Raw genomic sequence first — 17,006 nt, 5'->3', positions numbered from 1 at the left:
AAAATTCCCAGATGAAGAAGAAAGAATCACCACCACGTTCTGCTTCCTCATACACAAATGTGGATTACAATCCACACTTTATCCAGAGACAGGTAATTCCATGTGGGCGGGGGGGGGGGATGACACATGAATACATATGACACACCGACAACTAACTGTTGATGACATCAAATGCAACATAAGCCTGAATTCATGAATCCTAATACAAACAACAAATGATTAGTTAAACACTAAGCATAGCATTAGAAATCCATAGATAGTGCTGCACTCTTTGAGTACAAAATCTTCCCCTTTAAAGAGAATGTTGCATTTTAATTCATGTCATGAATATTTGTGAAATTTTTCATACTGTTCTTTAGTCAATTCTAATTAAAATATCATTTCTTACCTGTCATAATGAAAGGGAAGGAGAGATGAAAGGATGAAAAGGACTGTTGGGTGATGGTGGTGGTGGTGGTGGGGAGACTGTAAAAGAAACAGGATGATGGAACCAAAGAGATCTGGAAACAAAATGTATAATTTCAGAACATCCCATTGAAGTGTTCAGATATTCAGTTGCCAGGGAAAACATTCAGATAACCATTCTTGGCAACAAATTTAGCAGTCACTAGAGTCCTAATCAGACATTGAGGCTATTCTCATGACCAGGCGGATGGGCGAGCAGGTGAGGAGGAAGGCAGGGTTCCACCTACCTTCCCCCCAGATGACCCTAAGTCTTCTCATGGGTGCACTGTCACACACAAGACCCACACAATCTGGGACTTGCTTTCCTGGCCTCTGGAAATCCCTCCATGCACTGTGTGACAAACATGATGTATGAGGGGATTCCCCTGGGAGTCAGGCGCTCTAGATGCCCAATTCTGTGTATGTTCGGACTGTGTGCATACACACGATCCTGGCACCTGGGGTAAGGGTGCACTCCTGCCCTTAACCATGGCTAAAGGCCAAGGTTAAAAGTCATGCCATCCATGGGGAAAGCACCAGGATCAGGCTCAATCCCATCAGTGAACACGAGCAGCCAAACCCAGGCTGGGTTTGGCTGCTCATGTACATAGCCTTAACATGTTGGATCTGTATCCTGATGTCTGTACATTCATATATGCTAACCCCTGCTAACTTGGCAAAGAGGCACCTTTTAATGTGGTGATTCTCTTTATTTAGCAGGGGGAGAGTAACTGGCCCTATCCACCCCCAGCACAGTACTTCCAGTGACTGTTGCTGGTGTCTTACGTTTCTTTTTAGATTGTGAGCCCTTTGGGGACAGGGATCCATTTTGTTTATTTTATTTATTTGTTTTTTCTCTGTGTGAACCGCCCTGGGCCATTTTTGGAAGGGTGGTATAGAAATCTAATCTAATCTAATCTAATCTAATCTAATCTAATAAATAAGCCTTTGTGTGAATGACGGTACTTGCATTCCTTTTTAAAGTGAACATGGTTAAGGCCCCTTCAAACACATAGTACAGATAAGAAGTGTATTGTGTAGCTGCTGCATTCAACACAATACAGGAGGACCTCAATATCCATCGATTTGCTATCTGCAGATTTGTGTATTCACGGTTGGGTGAAAGACACCCAAACTCAACATTTTCAAAAAAAGGAGGGGGGAGGGACACACTGACCTCACATATCCACAGGTTGGGGGTGGCCGGAAACTGTGGAGGTCATTTCCGGCTGCTGTTTTGTGTTTTGGACCCTCAAAATGGCTGTAAAATTGGGGGGGGACCCCAATGGTGATTTTTGGCTGCTTTGAAGGCTATTTTGGGGGCACAGCATAACTCAGGGGAACAGTAAAGCATGGTAGGGAATTTCCCCCAGCATTTCCCTCCAGTATTTGGCCAATTTTCAATCATTTTTTATACTGATCCTGAAACCAGGAACCTAACCACCGCGATCCCATAGCCCAAATGACTCGATATTCACAGTTTCCATATCCACAGTTGCAGCCGGGAATGAAATCCCTGTGAATATCTAGGTCCTCCTATATGTGAATAACTGTATCCACATACAGATTTGTACCCGTGTAAACTGTATAATTGTATGAGTGTCAAACATATTTGATAAATAGGGCTTAGATCATGTAATGAAATGAAGTACAATATGGATTTCCATAACTGAATTATATTTTATTTATGTTATCGATTTGTATTCCACCTTTCAATATGTATCAGCTTCACAATGTAGCTACCAAGTTTTAAAATCACAATTAAATCATATAAATCGGCTTATAACAGTAGAGTACAAGCACAGCAAACACCCACAGCTAGCAAGCTCAAGGGCCACGAAGAGGAGAGAAGCAGTATCAGGGAAAAATTCACTACTTGTGATTGGCTCCAAAAATTTTCACAAGATATGTATAAAAGAAATTTTTAGATAAAATCTGGATAATCCATATAGATAAATAGAAATTAATTTACATAAACATCCTCAAGCATGCTCTATAATTCCATCTCTTTTTCCCCCTCATGGTAATGGACCTGCAACTCAGTGGAGTTCCCTTGGATGCCCATGCCTCAGCCTAGTGTACCCCTCCCACTGCCCCCACCACTGAGCGTGGGGCCTGTGCCGATTCATCAGCCCAGCCCAGCCACCACAATGAACTCTGTGCTCATGATGATAGCTCACTTCAAGGGTCCAAGGGAGCTGGAGATGAAGAAGGTGGGAAATTGCTGTAGCAACAACAGCAATAGCTGAACATTGGGTAGCAGTCAAAGTGGAAGCAAAGTCTGGCATTCCTCCGTCTTGTTGTGTAGGGATAATGGTTAATTTAATGATAGTGCAAGTATTGGGGCTGTGTGAGAGAAGAGATGCATTTGTTTCCTGCAATGACGACACAAGGGGATCAACTCTGGTGAGCACAAAACCCTTTATGAAGGCAGAAACGGACAAGCTGCCTCACAATAGTTCTGACGTGGCAGTTTAAAACACTTGTTGGAGCCACAACTAAAAAGGACAGTCTGCGTCTCTTTAACTTTCCAGTCTCTTTAACTTTCCTACAGGTCTATGAGCTAGATATTTACTAATATCCAGCTCCTACAGGACTGGGTCAGAATGTTGTTTTTATTTGTGGCTCCAAGTGTTTCAAACTGCCAGGTCAGAACCGGAGGTGCTCTTACCGCTGGACTTTGAGGCTGAAGTCCAGGGCCTCCACACCCCCTGGGGTCCCCAAATCCTCCTTAGTCTGTCCTGGGTGTTGTGGTTTGTGCCCTTAAGAACCTACATGTTAAAAAATGATGCTTAACTTGCAACAGGGGTGGGGGTGGGGTGGCAGCATCAAAGGCCTTTAGATCCAGGCTCTAAAATTACCTAGGTGCACCTCTGGTCAGAACTATTGCGAGGCAGCTTGTCTGTTTCTGCCTTTGTTTCTGTCCTGCTTTTCTTCCACAGAACTCCATGCAGTGATCATGGGATTCCCAGGCAGTCTCCCATTCAGGCGCTGACGAAGCCCAGATCTGCTCTGCTTCAGCAAAGTTGCTGTATCATGTGCATAAAGACTATGATAATGCCCATGATATGTTAATGCACTATGGCATTTCTTCTGTTTTTGGAAAATGTGCCTGTTAATCAACCAAGACCTTTTCTGCACCATCAGTTTTTTGAGGTTTAAACACGTCTTTGTTTCTTATTTGTTGTGTACACAACAAATAAGACTGCATGTCATCCCTATTGCACAAGAGTGCACAACAAAATTTGTGCATCAGCAATATAAATTTCCCACAACATTTGTCATCTGGAGAAATATCCACCCCCCCGCCACACACACCTTTATTCTCTTCAAATAGTCTCCGGGAAGAGAAAAGGGAAAGAAGAATGTTGCATCTCATCATCCTCTTCATATTGGTTGCTCAGCAGGCGTCCCAACTAGTTTTGTGCCTGGCAAGAGGAGATGTGATATTCTCCCTTCTGACTGCCCCAATCTGCACACAAGGAGAGCACAGTAAGGAAATAACATCACCCCTCTTTCCCTGATTACCTTGTTTTTGCCCATTGCCTGCACTAAGATCGTTACTAGGGAAGTGTAGGTATTCTCTGAAGTTAATCTTACAGGTGAAACTCGGAAAATTAGAATATCGTGCAAAAGTCCATTAATTTCAGTAATGCAAATTAAAAGGTGAAACTGATATATGAGACAGACGCATTACATGCAAAGCGAGATAAGTCAAGCCTTAATTTGTTATAATTGTGATGATCATGGCGTACAGCTCATGAAAACCCCAAATCCAAAATCTCAGAAAATTAGAATATTACATGGAACCAAGAAGACAAGGATTGAAGAATAGAACAATATCGGACCTCTGAAAAGTATAAGCATGCATGTGTATTCAGTACTTGGTTTGGGCCCCTTTTGCAGCAATTACTGACTCAATGCGGCGTGGCATGGATGCTATCAGCCTGTGGCACTGATGAGGTATTATGGAAGACGAGGATGCTTCATTAGCGGCCTTCAGCAATTCTGCATTGTTTTTTCTCATGTCTCTCATCCTTCTCTTGGCAATGCCCCATAGATTCTCTATGGAGTCAGGTCAGGCGAGTTTGCTGGCCAGTCAAGCACAGTACACTGTATACTTTTCAGAGGTCCGATATTGTTCTATTCTTCAACCCTTGTCTTCTTGGTTCCATGTAATATTCTAATTTTCTGAGATTGTGGATTTGGGGTTTTCATGAGCTGTACGCCATGATCATCACAATTATAACAAATTAAGGCTTGACTTATCTCGCTTTGCATGTAATGCGTCTGTCTCATATATCAGTTTCACCTTTTAATTTGCATTACTGAAATTAATGGACTTTTGCACGATATTCTAATTTTCCGAGTTTCACCTGTATTTTGTTATAAGATCACTATAATAACTCGGATAAGTCATGTTGTTCCCAAAACAGTTCAATCAACGTGCTTGATACCACTGCTAGAGACCTCTGTGCAAGGACAGTATATTGAGTGGTGCCTTTTCATTGCTCACTGCCTGATTGTTACTGGATGATGGCCCATCCCATCGCTATTATTCAGCAGTAGCATCCAACTCCAATATAATCCCAAGCATGGATCACAACTAACATAGTTAACTTCAAGTATAAAGATCAGCTCCTAATTTAAATTTTAGGGGGAAGAGGAAAGAAACTGTATGAGGCTATATGTTTTGGGGAGACAAGCACACTTTTTAACATGGTGGGGAGAGAAAAGCACATTGAGGGAAAAGAAAGACACTTTATGGAGGAGGTGAAAGATAACACTTTTTTATGGGGGGGAGTTCAGTAAAATGAAGGGGGAACTCCTTAAATGTTTAGGAGGGATCTGCATCCCTGAGGCAGGCAGGCAGAAAGAGACTGAGTCTGGAGATAAGTGGGAACTAATAAAGCACCTTGGAAGGCAGGGCCACTTTCTGGAGATCTGATGTGATCAGCTATAGTCTGGTAGGAATGTGCTTGCTGCATCCTTCAACCTGATGCTCAGTTTGTATATTTGTGAATAGACCACATATTACAAAAAGACACTATAAACCTCCAATGAACTCTTCTCCAAAGGAATCCAGAGCTGCCCTCTTGAAATTTCTCACTGCTTGGAGAAGCGGAAGAAACATAATTACATAAGATTTGTGGTCCTTCTCCACTTCTTGCCAACATTTTGGGCCATAAATTGAACTTTTTTCAATTTATTCCAAAGGTTAATGCTTAGGCTTTCTAAATTTTCAGTTTTAAAAAGCATGCAAGCATTCAGAATGTTTATCTCCCATAATATATAAAGTTTACTGGAGAGTAGGTCCTTTGAATTTAGATGTTATATTTGTCTCACCTTTCGGACCTCAAAACCATCCTATTCCTATTGGATGACTGAAGAAAATATTTCATATATTCCACAACATCCAAGAGGATGCTTTTGTTACAAACATCTGGATAATACAGTTCATAACAAAAATGTAGGCCACAGCTTGTTAAATGTATTGTCACCTGTGACAAATTGTGATTTAATAATACGTATTTCATGCAGTGATGCTAAGATAGCATACCACAATTGTAATACAGTACAAATTTCCACTACTTAAAATACACATTTTTTGTTATGAGTCACACACCTTTACCCTGAAATATTAACAACAAAACTATTTTGAGCTGATGTCCCATTTCTGCTCCTCTATTAATGGCATTTATCAGACTAAGCCTACACTTTGGATAAATAGTGGTTGCTATTGATGCCTACTCAAAACTTGATTATTTTAACCCCTTACTCTGTTTCCATGAGAAACTGTCCCTCCTTCCTGATAGCTCACATTTTAGTTCAATCATAGCATCCCCATGGCTGAGAGAGGGCTCCCAATCCATCCCTAAAGTTCCACTTACCAGCAGCAGGTTCTACTTCCACATAGAGAGGAACAGATGCACACTGCTGAAGCAGCTTCCTGCTCTAGGACAACAACAATCTGTCCGCCGGACAAGACTGCCACTCTGTTGCTGTCACCCAAGCTGTTGGTGCCGCCTCCTTCACCATGTTCCAACAACCAATCAGGGGCCAAGGGCCATCAGGACTCATGACACATAGCAAGCAGGCACTTACGCAACAGTATTGCTAGCTCCTATCCCCAAACTACAGTTTTCAAGCAGCATTGCAAGAATATGCCAAATCATTACAAACCCATTTAGAAAGAAAAAGAGTCCCACTCCCATTACAAACACTACGAGCTCACTTAAAAACATCTTGAAACAGAAAGATCATTTTTTTAAAAAATGTTTTTAGACGAAGATCATAATAGTGGCCCAAATACTATTTGAGTAGGGATGAGGTGGTAGCCACCTAATGGTGCAGTGGGAAAATGCCTTGACTATCAAGTCAGAGGTTGCCGGTTCGAATCCCCACTGGTATGTTTCCCAGATTATGGGAAACACCTTTATCAGTCAGCAGCGATATAGGAAGATGCTGAAAGGCATCATCTCATACTGTGCAGGAGAAAGCAATGGTAAATCCCTCCTGTATTCTACCAAAGACCACCACAGGGCTCTGTGGACACCAGGAGTCGAAACCGACTTGATGGCACACTTTACCTTTAGGGATGAGGTTCACACCAATTTCATGTAGGAAGCAAAGCCAAATGAATCTATCATGTGTATGTACATCCTGGGAACATCCCTAGAAAGATTCATGACATTGTGGTAAATGTGCTGGCGTGTTTTTTTAACAGAGGAGCCAAACTCTATAGACTTTTGCTATGTTTTTGTGTAGTTAAATGAGTGTTTCAAGGATGGTGTGCCTTCTTTGTTAGTCTAGTTTAGAGATTAGAATTCATCAATATGCCGCACATTTTCAAATTCACAAATTATTTCTTGTCACACTTTCACAGAACAATTTATCTTGAAGTAGCTTTGTGGAAAGTGAGTGAATGTCAACTCTGAAAAACAAGATGCATCCATTGCTTTTTTCACACTCATACTTGAATAAATGACTACAAATAATGTAGAAGTAATTATATCTCCATTCTCTGATGAGATCATTTATTAAAGCTAATAGGCATCACCTATGAGCCACAAGGCATGAAAGAGGTGTGCTTAAACCTACTGAAACCCATTAATTATGCCTGTGATCTATGTATGGGCCAAGCTACATATTACATTAAGCCTGAAAACAAAAGTCAGAAGTGATTCTTTGACATAAAAAAGCAGTTTGGTGGGGATGGACAATCCTGTTTGGGACGATGGCATGTGGGGGCAGGGGTTATTGCTTCCCCAGGCCAGTTTATTGAACATCTTCCCCAGAGTGGCTTTTTGCTACAAATAGCCATGTTGGGGACAAACAGATGCTTCAGGGATTATTTTAGTAGGAAAAACTCCTCCATGCACATTGAGGTCCTGAGCCACATAGTGCCCTGAGGTTGCTTTTTTACACCAAAGGGGTAAAGGTAAAGTGTGCTGTCAAGTCGGTGCCAACTCCTGGCACCCACAGAGCCCTGTGGTTTTCTTTGGTAGAATACAGGAGGCGTTGACCATTGCCATCTCCCACACAGTATAAGATGGTGCCTTTCAGCGTCTTCCTATATCGCTGATGCCCGATATAGGAGTTTCCCATAGTCTGGGAAAGATACCAGTGGGGATTTGAACCAGCAACCTCTGGCTTGCTAGTCAAGTCATTTCCCCACTGTGCCATGACTTCAGGCTTATTTCCAGAGTTTGGCTTGTCAATGTAATGACAGGCTTAACATACATAAGGCCAGCTCACACCATTATGAATATAAGGTAGGAGACGCCTCCTGCTCAGCGCTGTGCGCACTCCTGCTTTCTGCTTGTGCACAAGATCAAAACAAAATTGGTGGTGCTGGAAGTGATTGTGTGCTAAGCAGAAGCTGGGCTGGAGGGATTTTCCTCCTGTCGCATTAAAGATCTGGGTACAGCTGCTGGGTTAGAGGGAGCCCTCTGACCCAGACTTTGACCTTGCTTTTCACTCATACATGAGCAGAAAACAGAAGCATGCACAGCTCCTGACCTTAGGTAGGAGGCAGTGGCACAGCCAGCCAAACAGCAGTCTGCTGCATGCGATGTCGTATGCATGGGAGCGTGATGTCATGTGATGTTGTATGCACAGTAGCGGATATCCCACCCCAGCCCTCCGAAGCCATTTTGGAAGGGCGGTATATAAATCAAATAAATCAAATAAATAAATAAATTTCCAGCCAGCATTTGCTGGGTGGGTATACTTATTTCCCATTCTCTCCCTCTAGCAAGGGAGAGAATGGGAAATAAGTATACACAGACAGCAAATGCTGGCTGGAAATGAAATCAGGAAGACTGGAGTGGGCCCACTGGCAATCAGGCCACACCCTCTTTGTGCATGACCTCATGCACATGGAGGGCACAGGCGGCCCTTTTCATGGGTGGCCCGGGTTCTTTGAACCCAGCCATGCAATGGTGGCTCCACCCCGGGTGGAAGGCTTCTCCTACCCAATTAATGGCTGTGACAGACCTATAATATGTAGTTTGGCCTAGTTTGCTCAGCTTTACTGTATGCTTTATTGCAGATATAGACACAGTTCAGTACCTTTGAATGTAGCTGTATGTTTTTTTAGACCTGGAGATCCCACATTGCTAGCAAGGATCAGTGGACAGTGATCTACTGTGAAGTAGCAGGGTGTGTGATAATGGAAAGCAAACACTTTTCCTATGAAAGATGACTGGAATTAATTCTAAAAAGTTGCAGTAGCACCATCATGCACAGTAACAACCTGATCCACCAACCAGTTGAACAAGCAGCTGGATTTAAATGCTTTATTCCAGAAATGCTTTGGTATATGCTGGAGGCACATTGCACAGCTTTCCAAATAGCCACATAGCTTCCATTCCCTTTTACACAAATGGAGGAAATGACCAGGAAGCAGAAAGCACAGAAATATATTAGGTCTTCTATGTATGCTACACTTATTTTAAAATTATTTTTATCCCACCTCTCTCCCACACTCAATATAATTTACAAACCAATAAAAGATGACAATAAAATCTAATTAAAATATATGGGAGAGGTCAGCAAGCTGGTAGAGTATTATCATCATGATGTGGCTAGTTTTTCCTCCTTTTATTTTCAGAGCTCATATTTCTCGATTCCTTTTGAATATATTTTATGAGGGTTGTTCATATGTTGTTTGTTTGTGTCATAATTATTTGAGATGTGGCGTTTCTCTAAAATGAAAAGCATGGAAGATAAAATGAGTTGAAAAAGAAAGCATATTGCTTATCTCCCCTGACTCGTATTCTAAGCAGGGTCAATTTATTACAGCATTCCTGGTTCAGAAAAAGGAAGAATGTATTTAATGAGGGTGGGCCAGAAATCACAATTTTAATGACACCTAGAAAGAGTGGTGAGCTTTTGTAAAACAAGATTGAACATAAAGATGGAACCTGTCATTTCCACTCTATCTGCTACCCTTTTTAATAGGTACTACAAAGTCCCCCCCCCGCAATGTGGGCCAATTGCATGTGTGTGGTGAATACATCTCAGTCCATCCTGTTTTCAAAATTGTACCTATTTAGATGGTTAAACCATCAGCTTCCTTGGTATCAATCTAACTACTTTTTTAGGCTGTAGACCTATGCCACCTAACTAAGAGAAAGTCCCACTGGACACAGTGCAATTTATTTTCAAGGAAATATACATAGCATTGTACTGCAAGAATTTAAACTTCCTTTCAAGTTCCAAAAATTGAACGGCATACTGAAAATGTCCCCCCACCCCCTAAATCTAATCATGAGGGAATGTCCATAAGGGAATTAAGATGTCCAAAAAATGTCTAGTGGGAACAACCTATAGAAGCAGATTCCTTATACCACTTGCTCTTACCCCACTGTGATGGATTAGTTAAGATGTCCAAGAAGTCTGTGAGGTCATTCACACAATCGAAGGTCATTCACACAATCGAAAACTGTGTTCTACCTGGGTTTAGGAACTGTGTATACTCCCAATTTTTGATTGTGTGGAAGCAAGGTTAGAGGAAAACCTGGGTAGAAGTGATTGTGTGGAAGCAAGGTTAGAGGAAAACCTGGGTAGAAGTGATTGTGTGGAAGCAAGGTTAATGGAAAACCTGGGTAGCTTTTTCTCCTACCTTGCTTCCACACAATCACTTCTACCCAGGTTTTCCTCTAACCTTGCTTCCACACAATCAAAAATTGGGAGTACACACAGCTTCCAAACAGGCAGAACACAGTTTTCGATTGTGTGAATGACCTCTGTGTGCACTGGTTTCCCTCTGAAAACAAAATGTTACATGTGTCATTTCAGACAGGTCGGAGCTCAACCTTATACCTGTTTTCACTGCCCAGAGGAGCTGATGGAACTGGGCCCTAGTCAGTTAACCCCACCCCCTTTGAACAGCTGACACCTGCCCACCTGAATGGCCATTTCTGTGGCTGGGGAATAAACACCAGGCTGACTCGCCCCCACCTCCACCAGGCAACAGAAAGAGCTCAAGGGCTGATGTGCAGGATCTTTTGCAATTTAGCCCCTGCTCCTACTGCTCCGTAGCAAGAACAGGGAAAACAGCCAAGAGGATTACACCCTGCTGTTTAATTGTTGATGTTCTTGTTTAATTGTATTTTTAACTTAATTGCAAGCTGCCTTGGGCCCTCTCTGAGTGGAAAGGTGGAATAACCCCACCCAATTAATTAAAGCATTAAGTATTGAGCTATAAGGAGAAGACCTCTAACAGGTACAGAATGCTTTCTCTCCACTGAATAACCAGAGCCAGCTCCTGTAATGCAAACTGTTAGCTCTAGGTGTTAGCTTCTAGAACAGTAATCTTCACTATTTTTTCAAGAGGGGTAGGGATACTTGGTTTTTATTTCATTTATTTAACATATTTATATACTTCGCACTGACCTCTGGCCATACTGTTTTCCTCAGTGCAGAGAGGGCCATTTAATAGAGACAGAGCCCTCTCTTAAGGGCTCTAGGAGGAAAACGCTAAAAAGCTCTAGGAGGAAGCTACACTTCTCAGCACTCCTTGCACACCTTCCAAAATGCTGCAGGGGCTGAAGAAGGCTGAGTTTCCCTTAAAGGGGCCCCAGCACTGCACTGTGAAAATGGTTGTCTCTGCACAGGGTGCCAAGGGGACTGTACAGAGTATTCTGCTTTGGCAGAATTGTCACACCAACCCAATGGACAACTAGTCAGAAAGCTGCACTTAGGGCCGATGGGCGCTGCCACTGGCTGCTGCTGGGCCTTAGAATGAGAAGCACTGTTCTAGGTTCTAGAACCTAGACTCAAGTGTCTTAAGTCCCATAGTCTTTGTTGTTGTTATGGTCCCAGGCTCCCTGCCTATTAGAATAATATTGCCCAGAATGGGTTTCTAGTCGCAGCAGCCAGGGACACTACAAAGATGAGGTGGCAGAAAGCTGGATGTGAGCTCTGTCTCCCTAGGAAGAAAGATTTGTCTCCCTAACTGGTTATGCGATGCACTTGTGCCTTTAGCAGCAGCCTGGCCTGCAGAAAAGTGAGGGCTGAAGGCCTTCCTGGCCGTTTCTGCATGGAGCTGTTGAAGGAACAAGCCAGGGAAGACTTGGCAACCTTCTTAGGGAAAGGCTTGCTGAATTAAGGCTTGCCTCCTGTCTATTCGGAACAGAGCAAGCGAAGCCGATGGAGTCGCGGGTACCCACCAGAAAAAGACTTCCCAGCAAGCCAAGGCGAGGTGCATGGCGCCATGCTCCCAGACTGCCTTGCGTTGCCGAGCCAGGAGCAAGAGATCCTGCGGGCTCTTACGTCATGTCCAACATCCGGCGAATAATAATATAATAATTATTAATACTACTAATAATCGGTGAGCCAGCGAGTGCCTCTAAGTGGTTCATTGGGAGCATTTGTACAGCAGCAGCAAGACGACGCGCAGTGAATCCTTCCTGCCCTTCCAGCCCCCTCTCCCCGCACCCCCGCGGACAACGCGCGGTTAATAGAGACTATTCCCCTTTCTGGAAATCCAGAGTGGTCAGGTCTCTCTCTGCCCAAGCAATAAAGATCATCTGCGTGTGTGAGAGAGCGCGCGAGCAGAGAAGGTGCAGGAGGCGAAAAGCCTTCTCCAGTGGCTCATTAATTCTGCACCATTCTGATCAGCTCTTCCCTGGCACTGTTAAGGTTATTCATGTTCAGGTAGCTCCTCTCTTCCCTCTCCCTTTCCCCCCTTTGGAAAAAAAAAATTAAATCTCTCTCTCTCCCTCTTTCTCTTCCTCCCCACCCCAGAATGTTATATTATTAATTGCCAATTTGCATATGTGTGCAGCTGCTGTTTTGGCATCCGATTAGCTTGCTGGAGGTATCGCGGAGCATTTGGCAGCTTTCCTCTTTGGAGGAAAAAAAGAAGGAAGAAAAAAAAAATAAAGAAATAAAGAAACCGAAGAAGGCGGCCTCCCCTAACTACAGAACAGCTGATAGTCTATCAGCCATAGACCCTGATGGCGTGAATTACAATTACACTACTTTTCACACTAAATCTGGGTGATAGCTACTTGGAAAGAAGTTTCATCATTTTTTTTAATACCACAAACTGGGGGGGGGGGGATTACATGGTCATGCTGTGCTTTTAAAGGCGGGTTGGGTCACTTTTGTCTATTTAACACCTAATTCCAAGGAGTCCATAGGCATCTGGGAGATGAGAACGGCGCCTAACGATAATTTAGCTGATGGGGGAGATTTTCTCTCTTTATAAATCTCCTTCAAATTACATTTCTTTACTAGATGACCAGGAGGTGTTAGGTGCTTCATTTAGGAAATAATTTGTGAGGATCCAGTCATTGGGGCGAGTGGCGTATGTCGTATTATATTATAGTTTTATTTATTTTTTAATTATCCTTAAAAAAAAACATGCTAGTGAAATTCGCCATTGAATCCCAGATGTTGCAGTGAACTGCTAATAGTGGAACATCCTAATTGGTCGGCTGAGCTCTTTTACAGCCCCACCCCCTAGCTCTGTGTGCTTTATAGGCATAGGATCGCAGCCTACACTCTGCTGCGTCATTCTGCTCCGCTGAAGTTCAGTACTACTGACTCCTATTTATTTAATCGGGAGGGACGTTTTGAAGCGCGAGAACTTTACCACTGAAATCAGTGAGACTTGAAAGTGCTACGCTATGGCTGGACCGTACCCACTGAGTTTCAAGGGAAGTGGGTTCAGTTCCCCACGCAGCTTGAAACTCCGTGGGTGCCCCTTGACCTCAGCCTAACTTACCCCACAAGGTCGTTGGTTAGGATGATCCGCTACCCTAAACTCTTTGGAGAAAAGGCGGGGTGGTGCCATTGCGAATAAATAAATGAATGCATGCTAAGCATTTGCCTGACTGCAGTCCTACACACACACCCCGTGGGAGCCAATCCCACGGAAGCCAGTAAGCTCCACTTCTGAGTAATCGTGCTTAGGATCTCAATTTAGGGAGAAGTGCCTTAATAGACAGCTGGAACCCTAACGGGTGTAGCTGTTAACCTGGAGCGACGTTTGCACTTAAATCCTCTGGCAGTCGCGAAAAGGTGAAAGGAGTGGACAGTGTGGTGTAGTGGTTAGAGTGCTGGACTAGGTTTGGGGAGACCTGAGTTCACATCCCCGTCCAGCCATGAAACTCACTGGGTGACTCTGGGTCTGGGCCAGTCACATCTCTCTCAACCTAACCGATCTCAGTGGGTTGTTGTGAGGATAAACATAACCATGTACACTGTTCTGGGTTCCACGGAGGAAGAGTGGGGGGTATAATGTAATAAATAATGGACGTGAAAGCAAATGGAAGGCGAGCAGCAACCCATTCCACCATCACCCCCTCCTGGTAGCCCCCATTAGAGCACGGTGGACTTGGATATCAACCGCTTTGAGTTGTTCAATCAGTATGTTTTAGGATTTCGGTTTGAAATACTCGGCTGAGGATTTACTTTTGCCGCTTTAAATGAAGTCGTCTCGAAGAATTCGGCCAGTGTGACCTCTGGAGCAAACCTTTTTCCTTTTTATTTTCTATTGCAACCACCACCACTGAAATCGTTACTATACATATATCCAGGAGGGATGCGTGTGATTAGAAGAGCATATAATAGAGCACTAAATATTTCATATAAATAGGGGAGTGGTGTGTGTGTGTGTGTGTGTGTGTGTGTGTGAGAGAGAGAGAGAGAGAGAGAGAGAGATTTCTCTCTACACACACTCACACAACATCCAATGCTTTTGTGTACGGTTCTTCTAGTCCTGGCGCAGCTAACCTCAGAGAAAATAGACTGTTTTCCTGTTTTTAGTTGCTTGCATTATTAGATTTCTCACTCTCACAGATTATCCAAAAACTACCCATTGATTGATCGCCCGTAGAGCTGCATTTGGTGTAAAGAAAAACTTCACAGCTTTATTGGCTCCCAGGAGACAAAACAAACAGAACAAGATATTCGTATTAATACAAACAATGCAACCAACGAGGAAAGAGTCCCACTGCAAGCCGTGCAGCCAAGGCGGTCCAGCGCGCCGCAGCCCCAGCTGAGGAGAGACCCGGGTGGGTGGCTCAAGTTTTGCGGCTGGCTGGCTCAGGCAAGCAAGTCCCTCTGGGATTTGCAATATTGTTTCACAGCATCTCCTCCGAGGGATCCCAGTTCGCACAGAGGAAGATGCCGCCGGTGGGAAGCGTGGAAACTGGCTTGGTCATGTGTCCCCCTTCCTTCGCGCTCCCATTCCATTACAAACCTGGATAGAAGAGGAACTCCTTAGGAAGAAGCCTTCCCGCCTCTGCGGCGTCTGTTTAGAGGCCTGGCCCGTTTCCATTGGTTTGCCCTTTCGAAGCAGAGAGCAGCCAGCTCGGGCTTGTGTGCGTGTTTACTCGCAAGCAAGCCCTGCTTAGCGGCGCAGGCAGATTTGCTCCTAGTTCTAAACGCAATAGGGAGGGAGGGAGCCTCACATGGATAAGAATTCGATATTAAAGCAAACCAGAGATCTGAGGCCTAGCCCAGCTTACTGACGGTTCGCATTCTCGATTAGAAAGGACGCCGACGAGCTTGCTTCGAGTCCCGGGCTGGGACCAGCCAGGCTCATGGCAAAAACGAGTCTACCTTCAGATTCTCCGTTCAGCGGATGAAAGGACTCTTCTTGCTCCCGCCCCCCTCCCCCCATGATGACCAGTTACTCTCCCGGAGTCCTGGTGGGTGCCTCACACTTATTTAGAGAAGGTAAAAAAGTTAAGTGTGCCGTCGAGTCGGTGTCGACTCCTGGAGCCCACAGAGCCCTGTGGGGTTTTTTTTGGTAGGATACAGGAGGGGCTTACCATTGCCTCCTCCCGGGGAGCATGAGATGATGCCTTTCCGCATCTTCCTATATCGCTGCTGCCCGATATAGCACTAGGCACTATTTTCAATATCAACTGCCCAGGTGATGGGAATTCTTCACTTACCAGGGTCTGCCTGCCCTGTAAACTGGTTGAAAGGCAATGGCTCCCCCAAGGAATCTTGGGACTTGTAGTGCTGAAGTGGGAGAGATGTTCTCTCAGCACCTTTTGCAGCTATTATTCCTAAATCTGCGGCAGACCCACTTTGAGGGGGTAGCATAATGTGCAGAGGCAGCACTAGCCACTTGCTTCGACGTCTTTAAGAGCGGAGTAGACAGAAGAAGCTTCTGCCTCTGAGCCTGGAAGTAGTTTATAGCCGTCAAGACTAGTAGCGTGCTGTTTGATAGGCTTGTGTCCTACCATAGAGCACAAGTCTATCAAGCGCACCTTACTATAGCCTACCTCCAGGCTCAGAGGCAAGATGCCTTCGAATACCAGTTGCTGGGGCTCCGGCTTGCTTTCATCTCCTGGCTGTGGGCTTCCCAGAAGTATCTGGTGCAAGAGTGTAGCTATAATTGAGCGAATGGGCTCAAAGAATCCTGTCCCCCTCAGCTCCACCCCTCCCTATCTTCTTCATTATCTCCCTGAGGGACATGCCCCCATCTCCCCTAGCTCCGCCCCTGATTCTGGTGGGCCACTCAGAAACTGGATGCTGGACCAATAGGCCTTTGGTCTTATATACATGGGCAGGGCCAATGCTCCTGGAAGAAGCATCGGAGGGAGAATAACGGACCTTTTGAAATGTGAGATCCTAAGTGTGTTTACTCAGAAATCCTTCTGAGTTCAATGGGACTTACTCCCCAATAAGTAGGTACAGCATTGAAACCTTAATATAGGACTTTCCACTGGCTGGAATAGAAGGTTGTGGCCCACCCTTCTAAGTCTTGAACCCTTAGGGGGAAGCTAGCTGCTGGGAGAAAGAAAAACCGGTTGAAACATGGGAACATACATGGGATCCAATTGTTCAAACCACCACCTACAGATTAGATTAGGTTTAGCTCTATTCAGATATTAGGAGGTTATATGTGTGCACAGGAGTCTCTACACATGTACAGGTTTTTGTGTGGATGACTATGTAAATGCATTAATTTTAAAAGTGAACCTGAGTACAGGTCCCCTCAGGTGCAGTATAAGAAGGGTACTGCTGTATCTGCCTTGAACATAATGTACTCATACTGTGTACAGATCTGTACATGTGCACACTAGCCT

The 17,006-nt window shown here is 44.2% G+C and overlaps 1 long non-coding RNA gene across 2 annotated transcripts in view; it reads right to left on the bottom strand.

The window, feature by feature from the left end:
- Positions 1-12,337, bottom strand: part of LOC128340653 (uncharacterized) — a 40,840-nt gene extending 28,503 nt beyond the window's left edge. For both annotated transcript variants that reach the window (XR_008313864.1, XR_008313865.1), the window contains exons 1-3: positions 12,123-12,337; positions 3,763-3,916; positions 389-500 (exon numbers count right to left, since the gene is read on the bottom strand). This is a non-coding gene — a long non-coding RNA (uncharacterized LOC128340653). The remainder of the gene's footprint in view (positions 1-388; positions 501-3,762; positions 3,917-12,122) is intronic.
- Positions 12,338-17,006: the final 4,669 nt, after the last annotated feature.

Source organism: Hemicordylus capensis, chromosome 1 (genome assembly GCF_027244095.1).
Source record: "Hemicordylus capensis ecotype Gifberg chromosome 1, rHemCap1.1.pri, whole genome shotgun sequence".
Taxonomy (NCBI): Eukaryota; Metazoa; Chordata; class Lepidosauria; order Squamata; family Cordylidae; genus Hemicordylus; species Hemicordylus capensis.
This window is presented reverse-complemented; position numbering and strand designations above follow the sequence as displayed.